Source organism: Solanum verrucosum, unplaced genomic scaffold (assembly GCF_900185275.1).
Source record: "Solanum verrucosum unplaced genomic scaffold, falcon-dt-bn FXZP01000074.1, whole genome shotgun sequence".
Lineage (NCBI taxonomy): Eukaryota > Viridiplantae > Streptophyta > Magnoliopsida > Solanales > Solanaceae > Solanum > Solanum verrucosum.
Genome location: NW_026020200.1, coordinates 22,155 through 37,535, shown reverse-complemented (window position 1 = coordinate 37,535; position 15,381 = coordinate 22,155). Strand labels below are relative to the sequence as shown.

Genomic DNA, 15,381 nt, shown 5'->3' with positions numbered 1-15,381 from the left:
TCATCCCAAATTGATTGCCAAAGTAGGGTAAACTCTGGTTGTAATACAAGTTTTTCCTCCTTCACCAAAGCTTTCTACTATTGAATGATCTATCTGTTAAAGAAAATAAAAGGCATGTAAGTTTAGATCAAGTGATAAAAGCTAGCACCTCATTACTCATAGAGAAAGTAATTTTTCTAGCGTTTTAATTGTTTGTCTTACTTTTCTTTCGGTCCATTTAAAAAGAATGCGTCTTTCCCTTTTTGATAACTTTTTAATCCTAATTTTCCACATGATGTGTTTAAGACTACAAGATTAAACGATATTTTGCTACATTCTATGTATCTTTAGTTAGTTTAAGATCAAAAGATTCTATAGTCTTCTTTACTTTTGAAAACTTCGTGTAAAATCAAAATTAGACAAACAAATTGAGATAGAGTAAGTAGAATCTTTTGTATCTCATGTGGAATTTATACTATTTCCGGTGATATTATTAGAGGAGGAGATTCACAAAGATTTTCTACATCTAAATGATTCCAAAATTTCATGAATCACTCCAAATGAATGCAACGAACAAATTAAGTTGGTGTTAAGAGAAAGTGTTAAAAGTCATCAACAAGTTAATTAATATTCAAAATATTTCAATAAGAGTTAAATATTAGAGTTGTAGAGAATTGAAAGAAGAACTCTAAAGCGATAATTTAAGAGTGACATGTCTTACAATTAGTGGGAGGCATAATTCTGGGATATTACCTGCCACTATATCTTTTTATCATGATTTAGAAATAGAGATGGTCATTTGAGTCATAGGTTTTCTCAAGTGTGAAGTTAGAGCAAGTGAGGTCCTCAAGTAGCCGGTGTGAGCAAGTGAGATGCTCAAGTAGGAAGTGAGAGAAAGAAAGATAGAAATGTGTGATTAAGCAAGCAAGTGTGAGAGCAAAAATGACAAAGAAAAGAAACAAACAGAATTGCTAGAGTGTGAGCGGAAGAAAAAAAAAGTTTTAAAAATTTATAACTTAGATTGAATTTTATCGTGCAATAATAAAATTCATGTTGTGAGAAACCAATTTTGTTCAACAAACATTTCTCAAACAGTAATAAAAAGTAAACATGAGTCCAAAAAAATGCATCTATGCAATAACATGCTAATATAGTAATTTGGGCTTTGTTATGGTCAATCTGTTTGGTATAAATAAATTTATTTAGCATTGTAATAGACATCAGTGGTGGACCTAGGATTTTTACCAAGCGTGTTTCTTAGGATTTTTTGTTGTCTGGTTTCGAACCTGCGCACTTCCACAAAAATAAACCCACTTTACCACTAGACCAAGGGCTATCATTTGTTTAAATGAGGTCAATCTTATTTGTACGATATTTCAGAAGACAAACCAAACATACTTATATATACCATGTTATTTTTTTACAAAGTGGGTTCATAAGAACCCTCTTGACCCGACGTACGTCCATCTCGGATAGACATCACCAATCAATAGAACAATCATATGACCTATTACAAGTTCATTTGGATGGTCGAGTATACAAGATGTGTGGCAATATTTAAAACTTCAAAGATTTGTATTTTGGTAGGGAAACTTACTAAAGTTCTCAATGAAATTTTTTGCTTAACAACATCAACATCCAAAATGCTCCATATGTGGTCTTGTCATAATCAAGGCCTAATGAGGACCTGCATTAAAAAAATTCACAATGCATTTCTAAATTCACAAGTAGAAACTCAATTTCCATCTTAAAGTTACAAATTAAAGTCACGATAACGACTTATGATTTACAATTGATTTCATTAGCGATAATTACGTTTTGATTTCTATCTAAATTCTTGATTTATAAATTGAAACACTCTAGGATAAAGTCTCAAAAGATTTTGTTGTTTCATAGTTGTTACTATGTACTATTCAGTTAGACACTCATTTAGATTTTCCAACAAAAAATCTTTTGAACATCGAAACTAGAAAAAGAAAGGGATTAATTGAGAACCAATTGAATAGATCATCATCGATTTTGTTATGGTTGCTCAATTTCATTCAAATTCTAATAAATCAACAAAATGTAGATCGAGTTCGATCATTTATTTGGTAAAATAAATACTAACCCCAAAAACCAAAACAAACTGACAAAATCGATCTAATCAAAACTGACAAATTTTTAATGACTGGTGACAAGGGAGATCCGTTATCCGGATGAGATAATTAACGGTTATAATGCCAGTGTTCAGTCTCCTTCGCCGGAGTCGATGGGGTTTTGTTATGCCGATGAGATAACAAACGGTTTTAATGCCGGTGTTCAATCTCCTGGGCCTTTTAATGGGTAGCGTGGGTTAGCTTAGGTGGACGTTTATGTGGGATTATAATTTACACATTGGATGTCATATATTATTCTGTTAAAAGAAAGGATATAATTGATCCAATAGTAAGAGGGAAAGGTTATTTTGAGCCAAAATATAGTAGAAGGGTATATTTCGAATAGTCGAAACATAGTTTTGGCCCTTTTCCATTCTTTAAAAAAAAATGGAGTTAAACCACAGGATAAAAACACCTACCTATAGCCTATAGGTATCTTAAAAGGGAGAAAAAAAGAAAGATAGATACCTTTTCTGATCACTGAACATTAGCACAACAAACTTGTCATTCTTCTCGAAAATTATAAAGAAGACAATCGTAAATTCCTGAAGATCACTTGAAGCCAAAACAAGCAAACCAAAAGGAACTACACCACTCTTGGCGGATGAACCTCTTTGGCTGCATATCTCTTGTGGATTCCTCCAATTTGAGTCATAAACTTCTGCTCTATCAAACATTGGGATTGTGAAGGAGATTTCTACATCCACCTGAAACAATTAACACTAATAATTATTTTCTCTGTTTTAATTTATGTGAAAAGAAAATCGATGATACAAATAGTTTAGGGTGAGTTGTCTCGAAGAAATGCAATGATGTACTTTTGTACAAGTTGTTGAAACTTAGTGGAAGATTGTGCAGTTGAAGCAAATGTTGAAGAGCTATATTGAAAGAATTATACCTGTGCCCAGGTGACACCTGAAATTTCAAGCAGTGAACCTGCTTTTAGTGTTGTAATTTGTAACTCAACTTGGTTTGTCCTTAACTTTGCCATTTCTTCTACTGGCCATTGAACCAATTGCTTCCCGGATTTGTTTAGCCAAATTTTCCTTGGAAACGCCTAAAAACATTCATTATTGCAATAACAAGCAAATTAATTCCGTAATGGAGTCACAATGTTCACTAATAGGATTCAAAATAAAAAGAAGTTGGCACTTGTAGACTCATTACCTGAAGACCAGACCATCTTTTCATTATATCAATGTTGGCACTTATTGAAATGACCCAAAAGGTTCTTAAAAATGTGCTTCGAAAGTTAACGGAAACTTGTTTAGCTATATCAAAAAATCTATTTCGTTTTTCGAAAATCCGACTTCATATTCTTGTTTAGGGGGTCAAATTGAGTGGGAAATGGGTCTAACCCAAATTTTAGAGCAACCGTATCAAAATCCGAAATTTCCAAGTGAAGCCTTTTTCGAGGGTCTACTTTTGAGGGTCATATCTCCTAGCACACAAATAATTGGGTGGCCCATAACATATCCATGGAAATCCCTTGGAGTTAGCTACCTAACTCACATCGTTTCACCTCATTCGAAGTTCGGACGAAGAAGTTATGCCCATTTTCGTAAAGTCTGTCCGGCAGGAAATGCAATTTTCAGTGAGCGTTTTTACTGTTCACCCGCCTCATTATTTTTTCTAAGTGTTGGACCATTTTTCCAAAGGGCATATGTTATTTCCTATATACCATTAGTTCAATTCCCATCTCTAAAACATTTCCCAAAACACCTCTCCCATATTTAGACACATTTTCTCTCAAGTTCTCTCAAGAACCCTAATCCAAAACCTTCCTCAAGATTGAAGAGACTCTTGCTCCAAGTTCCAAGCTTCCATTGAAGACACTCTCAAGACCTTCCTAAAAACTCAAGGTATGTGGTGTTGAACTCATGGGTCCTTCCACCCATAGTGCCTAGACTCTATTCTACTCACTAATTCATGGTTTAAGTTAAGATTCATAAATTAGTCTTGTTCTTTGTAATAATTTCCTGCACATTGAATTTTAAACATGAAAAGTGATTGTTTTGAACATGTTGTGACTCTAGAACTTGAATCTAAATTTGGAATGGATGTGGAGATTTTCATGAGGTATTGTGGGTGTTAAAAGGTGTTGTTGTAGGTTGTTCACGAGTTTGGCTGCATAATTACTACCCTATTTTCCATGCTCTTTGATTCCATCACATTCCTTCAAGGTGTTTGACAAAATGTCCAACTATGGAGAATTGATGAATCGATGCTTTAAAGCTTGAGTTATGAGATGTATGGCAATCCAGAGATGTGTTGATGACAAACTAAGTTTGTGTATATGTTCATTCCATACGTGAGATTGCATTAGAGCCTAATGGGAATTTCCTATATAAAGTGTTGCATGACCATGCCCGGTCCGGGGGAAAAGAACTGGACAACCATGTGAGAGGTTTATATCTCACCACCTAGGATGCTTGGGGTGTGACCAACATCAACCATGTGAGAGGTTTATATCTCACCACCTAGGATGCTTGGGGTGTGACCAACATCAACCATGTGAGGGGTTTATACCTTGCCACCAGGGTGTCCAGGTGTGAACGGCATCCCCCATCCTAAGTTGGGGTTATAGATTGGTTGGATCATGCATACACATATGATATCTACTATTAGTATAGATTTACTTAAACATATTTTGACTTCACTTTGATCATGCATCCTCATATTGTTATTCATAATGCCTATGAAACTATTTCTTGTATTTCGATTGTGTCCTTGTCTATTGTTGTGTTGCACCCCGCATACTTAGTACATTCCAAGTACTAACGCATATTTTGCCTACATGATGTCACCATGTAGGGACCGGAGCTACTCTTGATCCTTCTCTCCATTCACGTGGCTAGTACGGTGCTTATCCGAGTTTGTTGGTGAGTCCTCAATGATTCGAGGGCTATGTTATGTTTCCTACTCTTATGTTTTGAGACTTTAGCTTGCAATTGTATTTTGACTATGAGGGGAGCCGGTAGTATGTCATGGCCTCCGTCCTATCTATGTATGTAGAGGTGTGCGTTGGAAAATATTTTGTAAATGAGTTTGACTCTTGTTCTATGATGTCATTTTGAAATGGTTTGCTCTTAGTGGTTTCCCTTAGTCCCTATTTCCCGTTAATTAATGTTGATTGTACTTCCGCGACCGATGAAGTGTGATGACAAGTTTGAGAGGCTTGTTTGGGGTTCCTTCGGGTTCCTCATTCGCCATGTCACGTCTAGGCCCTAGGCTTGGGTCGTGACAAGCTTGGTATCAGAGCACTAGGTTGTTAAATCCTCGGAGTCCAACACACCGCGTTGAGTAGAGTCCTAATCATGGTTGTGAAGCGCGCCACGACTATGAATGGGAGGCTACAAAACGTTTTAGAAAAGGTTTCCCTTCTTCATGTTCTATGTCGTGCTTAGAGTGCGATAAGGTGATTCCTCCCTAACGCTTGTTCTTTGGATTGCTAGATCATCATGCCAAACATGAGGGGAAGACGGGCCCGATCACCGGAAGAGCCACCCACCAATGGTGAGCTCCGTGATGCACTCACCATGCTTGCACAAGTGGTAGCTAACCAAGTGCAACAAGGAGCCCAAGCTCCTCGAACTACCACCCCGGGGAAAGGGTGAGAGATTTCATGAGGATGAACCCTCCGGTCTTCCATGGTTCAAAGGTGGATGAGGACCCGCAAGAGTTCATCGATGAGGTATGCAAATTCTTGACCATTATGGATGTTGGTGCTTGTGAGAAGGTGGAATTGGCGGCCTACAACTCAAGGGGGTTGCTCAAATTTGGTTTGATCAATGGAAGGGTGAGAAAGGTAATGGCTATGTGGTGTTGTGGGAGGAGTTTAAACTTGCTTTCCTTAATAGGTTCTTCCCTCTTGAGCTTAGGGAGGCAAAGTTGGTGGAGTTCATGAACTTGAAGCAAGGAGCTATGAGTTTGAGGGAGTATGCCCTCAAATTTGTCCAACTCTCCAAGTATGCACCTCACTTGGTGGCCGACTCTAGGTCGAGGATGAACAAATTTGTGATGGGTGTATCCGACTTGGTTAGTGAGGAGTGTCGGTCCGCTATGCTCATTGGAGATATGGATTTGTCTCGGTTGATGACTTATGCCGAGCAAATGGAGGAGGAGAAATTGAGGAAGAGAAGGGGGCACGAGGCAAAGAGGGCCCGATTGGAGAATAGGTTCCCTAAGGGTGCTAGATTTCATCAAGGCCGAGGAAACCCTCATGTCAACCGGGGATTTGCTATCAATGTTCCTAGACCTCAAGGGGGAGGTGAAGTGGGTTCTATGGATGTATGCCCTAAGTGTGGGAGGAAGCATGGTGGTCCTTGCATGAAGGGTTCGGGTGCTTGCTTCGAATGTGGAGAAGTGGGTCATAAGAGGTTTGAATGTCCCAAGATCCGCAACAAGGTCCGAAGTGCTAACACCACTCCTTTGGGTAGAGGTGCTTCTCAAAGTGGTGCCCCAAAGGACAATCGATTTTATGCTTTGCATGGTAGACAAGGTGTTAATGAGACTCCGGATGTGGTGACCGGTATGTTGCAAATCTTTGATCTTGATGTTTATACTTTGATTGATCCGGGTGCCACCCTTTCCTTTGTTACCCCCTTAGTTGCTAGAAAATTTCATGTCGAGTCGGAATTGTTGCATGAGTCATATGAAGTATCCACTCCCATTGGTGTCTCTATGTTGCTAGAAAAGTGTATAGAAATTGTCCGGTTTGCATATTAAATAAGTTGTTGCCTTGTGATCTTGTTGAGTTGAACATGGTGAATTTTGATATTATTCTTGGGATGGATTGGTTGCATGCATATTATGCTTCTATTGATTGTAGGACTCCTAAAGTCAAGTTTCGATTTCCTAATGAACCCGTCCTTGAGTGGGAGAGCCGGGATGTTGTGGTGAAGGGGAAATTCATTTCTTGCATTAAAGCCCATAGGTTGATTTCCAAAGGGTTCTTGTACCATATTGTGAGAGTCAATGATGTGGAGTCTAAAGTCCCTCCTATTGAGTCTATTCCGGTTGTTAATGAGTTTCTAGATGTCTTCCCAGAAGACCTTCCCGGTATCCCTCCCGAAAGGGAGATAGATCTTGGTATAGACCTCCTTCCCGATACTCAACCTATTTCTATCCCCCCTTACCGTATGGCCCCAGCGGAGTTGAAAGAGCAATTAAAAGATTTGTTAGAGAAGGGGTTTATTAGACCTAGTCATTCTCCCTGGGGTGCTCCGGTTTTGTTTGTGAAGAAGAAAGATGGGTTTCTTAGAATGTGTATTGATTATCGACAACTTAATAGGGTCACCGTCAAGAATAGGTATCATCTTCCAAGGATTGACGATTTATTTGACCAATTGCATGGGGCTAGTCACTTCTCTAAGATTGATCTTCGGTCAGGGTATCATCAAGTGAGGGTGAGGGAGTGTGATATTCTCAAGACGGCCTTTCGTAATAGGTATGGGCACTATGATTTTGTGGTGATGTCTTTCGGGTTGACTAATGCTCCGGCTCTCTTTATGGATTTGATGAATAGGGTTTTCAAACCCTACCTTGATTCTTTTGTGGTGGTGTTTATAGATGACATCTTGATCTATTCTCGGGGTGAGGAAGAGCACAAGGGTCACTTGAGGGTTGTACTCCAAAGATTGAGGGAAGAGAAGTTGTACGCTAAATATGAAAAGTGTGAGTTTTGGTTGAAGGAAGTTGCTTTCCTAGGCCATGTGGTGTCGGGGGATGGTATTAAGATGGATCCTAATAAGACCGATGTTATTAGGAATTGGCCTAGACCTTTGACCCCGTCGGATATAAGGAGTTTCTTGGGTTTAGCGGGTTATTATAGGAGATTTGTGGAAGGGTTTTCTTCTCTTGCTTCTCCTATGACTAAGTTGACTCAAAAGAAGGCTAAATTTGTGTGGTCGGATGAGTGTGAGGAAAGCTTCCAAACTTTGAAAGAAAGGCTTGTGTCTGCTCCTATTTTGTCACTTCCGGATAGGTTAGAAGGTTTTGTTGTTTATTGTGATGCTTCCCGCATTGGTTTGGGTTGTGTGTTGATGCAAAGTGGTAAGGTTATAGCCTATGCTTCTAGGCAACTTAAGGTTCATGAAAAAAATTACCCAACCCATGATCTTGAATTGGCCGCCGTGGTTTTTGCTTTAAAGATTTGGCGTCATTATTTGTATGGGGTGCATGTTGATATCTTCACCGACCATAAGAATCTCCAATATGTGTTCACGTAAAAAGATCTTAACTTGAGACAAATGAGGTGGTTAGAATTCCTTAAGGATTATGATATGAGTGTTCACTATCATCCGGGGAAAGCTAATGTGGTGGCGGATGCATTGAGTAGAGTGTCCATGGGTATCTTGGCTCATGTGGAGGAAGGTAGTAAAGAGTTGGCTAAGGAGGTCCATCGGTTGGCCAAATTAGGAGTTAGGTTAGAAGGGGTGGATAGTGGAGGAGTAGTTGTTGTTGATGGTTCAAGGTCTTCCTTGGTTGATGAGGTGATAGTCAAGCAAGATCTTGATCCTTCTTTGGTAGAATTAAAGGCTTCGGTGAGTAGTGGTAAGGTGGAGGTTTTCTCCCAAGGGGGAGATGGTGCCTTTAGGTACCAAGGTAGATTATGTGTTCCTTGTGTGGATGGTGTGAGGGAAAGAATCCTTGATGAGGCTCATAATTCTTTTTATTCTATTCATCCGGGGTCAACAAAGATGTAGAGAGACTTGAGGGATGTGTATTGGTGGGGCGGTATGAAGAAGGACATTGCAAAATTTGTTTCGGGTTGCCATAGTTGTCAACAAGTCAAGGCCAAACATCAAAGGCCGGGTGGCCTAACTCAAGACATTGAGATACCTACTTGGAAGTGGGAAGAAATCAACATGGATTTTGTAGTGGGCTTACCCAAGGCTAGAAGAGGCTTTGATTCGGTTTGGGTGGTGGTTGATCGGATGACAAAGTCGGCTCATTTCCTACTGGTTAAAACTACTTACGGGGCTGAAGAGTATGCCAAGTTGTACATTCATGAATTGGTAAGGTTGCATGGGATTCCTTTGTCTATCATCTCGGATCGTGGTGCCCAATTCACTTCTCACTTTTGGAGGTCATTCCAAAGGGGTCTTGGTACAAAGGTAAAGCTTAGCACGGCCTTCCACCCTCAAACGGATGGCCAAGCCGAAAGAACAATTCAAACCTTGGAGGATATGCTTAGAGCTTGTGTATTGGAGTTGAAAGGTAGTTGGGATGATCATCTTCCTTTGATTGAATTTGCATACAACAATAGTTATCATTCTAGTATCGGTATGGCTCCTTTTGAGGCACTTTATGGTAGACGGTGTAGGTCACCGGTTGGGTGGTTTGAAGTTGGAGAGGTGGCCTTGTTGGGTCCGGATCTGGTCATGGATGCTCTTGAGAAGGTAAGGATGATTAGGGAGAGGTTGAAAATAGCCCAAAGTCGTCAAAAGTCTTATGCCGATGTGAGGAGACGGGATCTTGAATTCAAAGTGGGTGATTGGGTTTATTTGAAAGTTTCTCCAATGAAAGGTGTGGTTCGTTTTGGTAAGAAGGGGAAATTAAGTCCTAGGTATGTCGGTCCTTATGAGATAATAAGAAGGGTTGGTAAAGTAGCCTATGAGTTGGGGTTGCCCAAGGAGATGGAATTAGTTCATCCGGTATTCCATGTATCGATGTTGAGGAAATGTGTTGGTGATCCTAACGCTATTGTACCTCTTGAGGTTGTGGGTGTTGTAGAAGATAATTTGACGTATGAAGAAGTCCCGGTTCAGATCTTAGATAGACAAGTTAAAAGGTTGAGGAACAAAGAACACCTAGGATGCTTGGGGTGTGACCAACATTAACCATGTGAGGGGTTTATACCTTGCCACCAGGGTGTCCGGGTGTGAATGACATCCCCCATCCTAAGTTGGGGTTATAGATTGGTTGGATCATGCATACACATATGATATCTACTATTAGTATAGATTTACTTAAACATGTTTTGACTTCACTTTGATCATGCATCCTCATATTGTTATTCATAATGCCTATGAAACTATTTCTTGTATTTCGATTGTGTCATTGTCTATTGTTGTGTTGCACCCCGCATACTTAGTACATTCCAAGTACTGACGCATATTTTGCCTACATGATGTCACCATGTAGGGACCGGAGCTACTCTTGATCCTTCTCTCCATTCACGTGGCTAGTACGGTGCTTATCCGAGTTTGTTGGTGAGTCCTCAATGATTCGAGGGCTATGTTATGTTTCCTACTCCTATGTTTTGAGACTTTAGCTTGCAATTGTATTTTGACTATGAGGGGAGCCAGTAGTATGTCATGGCCCCCGTCCTATCTATGTATGTAGAGGTGTGCGTTGGACAAGTATTTTGTAAATGAGCTTGACTCTTGTTCTATGATGTCATTTTGAAATGGTTTGCCCTTAGTCCCTAATTCCCGTTAATTAATGTTGATTGTACTTCCGCGACCGATGAAGTGTGATGACAAGTTTGAGAGGCTTGTTTGGGGTTCCTTCGGGTTCCTCATTCGCCATGTCACGTCTAGGCCTAGGCTTAGGTCGTGACACTTATAGACTCATTGACCTAAGCAAGCAAAATCCTCCTCTTTTTTTCACTGTCAAAGAAAGACTTGGAAGCATAATACTTCCCATAATCTAACCTTAATCCTGATTCATTATCTACAGATCCCGAATCTGGGAAAAATATATCCATGTCATGATCATACGTTCCAATCGTGTAATATTCCACCTGAGATTGAAACACGTTGACCTTGAGTAAATGTTTAACATTTGATACTAGAAAAAAATCAGGACATTCCCACATTCCAGTTTCATTAGACGAATGCAGGGGATGCTATACTCCTGTCCAATGTATAAAATCCATACTAGTGTACAAGAGAGCGGTTCCAATGTTGTGTTCTCTTTCGTTTCCTACAATGACTCTCCATCTCCCATCGTGGCCTAACCAAGCTGTAGTCGGGTCCCTAAACAAGGTGGAATTGATGTTGTTCATATCGTTAGGTTCCATGATTGGATTGTGAGGCGATTTAATCCATTCTATGAGATAAGGGTCTGATGGATTTTTGGGCATGGCTAGATTTTGAACTTGATTATTATTCGAGTTGATTCCAGTATAGAGTATAGCTAGTGTGCCATCTTTGAGAATTGTAGCTGAACCTGACCAACAACCATTGATGTCATATGGCTCCGAAGGCAAAAGTGTTGGAGGGTGAATAGTCCAGTTCACTAGATCATTTGATGTTGAATGTCCCCAAACTATGTATCCCCAGACTGCACTTCTAGGATTGTACTACTAAAATAATTGGTATATTCCTTTGTAAATCATGGGTCCTGCGCATTTCACACAAAGTCACAATTAAAATTTTCGGATTCCAGATTCTTGTACTTCAAGATTACTAGTCCTAAATCAATAATTTGTACATACTCTAATGAATCTTTTAATATAAATACAGAGTTTAATTATTATACAAGAAAACTTACCATTAGGATCTATGATTCCCAAGTCATGCATTGCACAATATACCAGCATTATAAGAAAAGAAAAACATAGGTTAGATTAGATTTCACAAAATTAATCACAAATATGAAAAATGTTAAATAATGTACCATTCATCCAATTGTTGGGAGGTTGGAAATCATATGCAGATCTGTAGGGTTGACTATTTGCAGATAATCCCATATGACATAGATCTATCGTATTGTAAACATCAAGCTGGAGAATATCTTCACTAAGTATATGTATTATTGAGCTTAGTAAGAGAAGCAAAACATAATAACAACCCATGAATCCAACAAAAAAGAAGAAAAAGAGGGATTCAATTACTTGTTAGTGCACGAACTAAAACAAGTACAAATACTTACTTCATTACCCCCACTTTTGCAAGTCAATATAATATATTCCAACTTTACAAGTCAAAATATTATATTCTAACTAATCAAAGATACAATAAATTTTATGTCTCCAACCAGAAGAATATAGTCAAAATAATATATTATTCCTACTTCAACTTACCTGTATGATGTTCCTAAAAGACACTTAGGTACTGAATTACATAGTTGGTCATTGTCCTTAATTTATACGAATTGCAACAAAATGTTAGGTGGCTAGATCACCATGATTAAGTAGGTGAGAGTGACCTCATATATCTTAAGCACACACTTATGACTTGTCGTTTTCTTTCTTCTTTTGGCCTTACTTGGAACCAACCCAAATACCATCTCATTTACTTCTAATTCTTTAAAGGAAAAAGGGGCAAATATACCCCTCGTGAAAAAATGTTGTATGTATACCTATGTTATCTAACAAATGGTGTATATTTATCCTTTTCGTTAATATGTTTATATTTACTTAATTGAAAAAGTTATAATACGTGATATTTTTGCAATTTAAAAATATTTTTTTAAGTTTTTTTTTTTGAAAATTCAGTTTGTTAACAAAAAAAGTAAATATATACATAATTTGTTAAGCAACAAGGGTACATATGCACTATTTGATAGATGCAAGGGTATATATGCACTACTTTTTTATCGAATAGTATATATGTTCTAATTGGAAAGTTAAGGGGTATATTTTCCCTACTTTAAGACATTGGGTAGTTTTGTTCGGACTACTAAATGGTTAAAAACAAATTTGGCTCCGCTCCCTTTCCATTTTCCCCAAGTTTCTGCTTTGATCAGCGACATATGAAATAGTTTAAGTTTAATGGATAAGATATAATTGACTAAACAAAATTCTCTAACCATGACTTAGATAAGAAATATAGGATAAATATATTATGTCGATTTGATTTTAGAAATTTTTATAATCCCACAGTCTTAGTAATATATTTTCTTGTCTATAAATATAGTAAAATAAATCTTCCTATGCAAGATCTACAACCTTACTGTGTTACTTTGTGTTCATGGTTCATCTGAGTGCTTATTATGCCTACTTTATTATTCATCGGACTTGGTGGGAGTAGGTACAAAAGAGAGAAACAATTGGACTTTTCTAAATTGATATAAAATATTTATCCTACGATTATTTAAAACATGATTAGCAAATTTATTTTAGTCAGTTAAATTTAGCCATTAAATTTAACTTATATCATGTGTCACCTATCAAAGCCAGAATTTGGGAAAAATGGAGTAAATGGAAATGGAGAGGAGCCAAAATCGGAGATAACAATATAGTTCAAGAAATTGGCATTTGTTTGCCTATAATGACCCTGTAGGTCATTTTCCCTGTATTACTTTATTTTCGACATTTATAGCTTTCCTATAACAATCTCAAGTCATTTATGACTTGCTTGAATTGACAGTTAGGTCACCCGGTAATTCGTTTGCTCTTTATGTGAGTTTTCATATTTTGGAGCGTTTGAATCATGGATAGTTGACTTCGGTCAAAATGTCAGGTAAACGATCTTAGAATGCAATTCTAATTGTTCCATTAGCATTGAAATGTCGAGGTTGGTGTAGAAAAACCTTTGATGTGGGTCTCGAGGCTTATGGGATCATTTCAAGTTACCTTATAGATTTTGGCTAAAATGGAGCTTGAATATGGGACCTAAATTTTGTTGAGATGATCACCCTTGGAAGTTTTGATATCTCTGTTGAGGTTTGATTGTCTAATTTATCGGGGTAACACACTTTGTTTTTCTGCACGGGTTCTTGAACAATTCTCGAGAACCTGAGCGGAGTTCGTTGGGACAACTAAATTTGTTGGTGCCTGATGCTTGTGTAGCCGCCTAACCGGACTTTGGATTGCTTAAACGGTGGATACTTAAGCAGACATGAAGCTTCTTTAGTGGGCCATTCCAACAAGAGGCTAGCCACGACGAGATGCAAAAAGTTCATCACAAGAGACTTAATTTGATAATTGGCTAGTCATAACGAGATGCAAAAAGTTCACATATTGCCTATGCAACTTCAATTGGCCTCATCGTAGCCGCACATTCATTTTTGTTCAATTATGAACACTATTCAAGTCATCGGTAATGATCAAGACCGATACTCAAATTTGCAAAAGAACAGCCACATTCAAACACAAACAAGAGGTGGCACCAAATTTTTCGGAAGGGTCCAAAAATCATTTGCAATTAACACAAAGAGCCACATGCTCAATCATCCACAAAAACAGTGCCAAAACCCAATATATACCACAAAATCCAAATATACGAACAAAACAATAATCACAAAAGGTGGGCCTCACCCCACCACAAACAAAAGCTATTTGTCCTCAAATGCAAGAAATAAAATATTCAAAAATCAAAGAAAATAAGACAGAGAGGGTGGTAGAAAAGGATCCTGTCTAAACAGTCGCTCCATCTGTCTGGGCATCAGTGCCCGGTGTAGTGCTCTGGTCACAGGATCAGTACCCGGAGTCACCTAAGAAATAACAGGTCCACAAGGGTCAACTATGGATGTATCTGCCAAAAAAACTTGCACAACTGTATCGACCATGGCCTCCTCAGTCTCCGTAAGTCCTTCATAAGAAAGCTCTTCAGCAACCCCAAGCATCTCCTCATCCGTCTCAGCCTCGGACTCAGGATCAACAGCCTCCTAAACTCTAACATCATCTCCGGTGGTAGACAGAGGCATATCTGGCTCTACTGGCACATCTTGGATCTCCACTGTCCCAAAAATCATGGACATGTCGTTGGACTTCAGCTGGTCCACATCTCTCCTCAGTGCAGCAATGACGGCCTTTAGAGCCATCACCTCCTCGGTGGCCCCTTGGCCACGCTTACACACCACTATCCTAGCCGCAAGTGCATCAATGGTAGTGCTCAAGGGTGTCACAACATCAGTGAGGGCTTACTGAATGATGCTCGGAATGGAGGCCTCAAGCCTAGCAGCACGACGATCGGCAAAATGAGTTAGCTTCCCCATTCGGAGTAGTGCAGCCTGAGTGAGCGGGGGATGGGAAATAACAACAACATTAGCTCTGGAAGGCAATGTAGAAGCAGAGGAACTAGAGGTGTCAAAAGGAACATCACTGGATGGGGCCGGAGTAGGCAAATGTGCCTCTGCAGGTAGTGTGTTTGTATCAATAACCTAGGAAGAGTCCACCGAGGCTGCTTTTTTATTCTCCGCCTCATCTTTTAAATACTCTGCCTTGATTGTCCGGATATCAATAGAAGATGTGGAAATTGATGCTTATCGTGACCAACGACACTATCCTACGGTATGAGTGTCTACGATCGTCCATAATAAAGTAACCCAACCAAGGGTTGGGTCGTGTCCCAATGGAGCGGTTTTGAGA

The 15,381-nt window shown here is 39.0% G+C and overlaps 1 pseudogene; it reads right to left on the bottom strand.

Moving 5' to 3' along the window:
• LOC125830016 (beta-fructofuranosidase, insoluble isoenzyme CWINV3-like) lies at nucleotides 1-11,766 on the bottom strand (annotated as a pseudogene).
• Nucleotides 11,767-15,381: the final 3,615 nt, after the last annotated feature.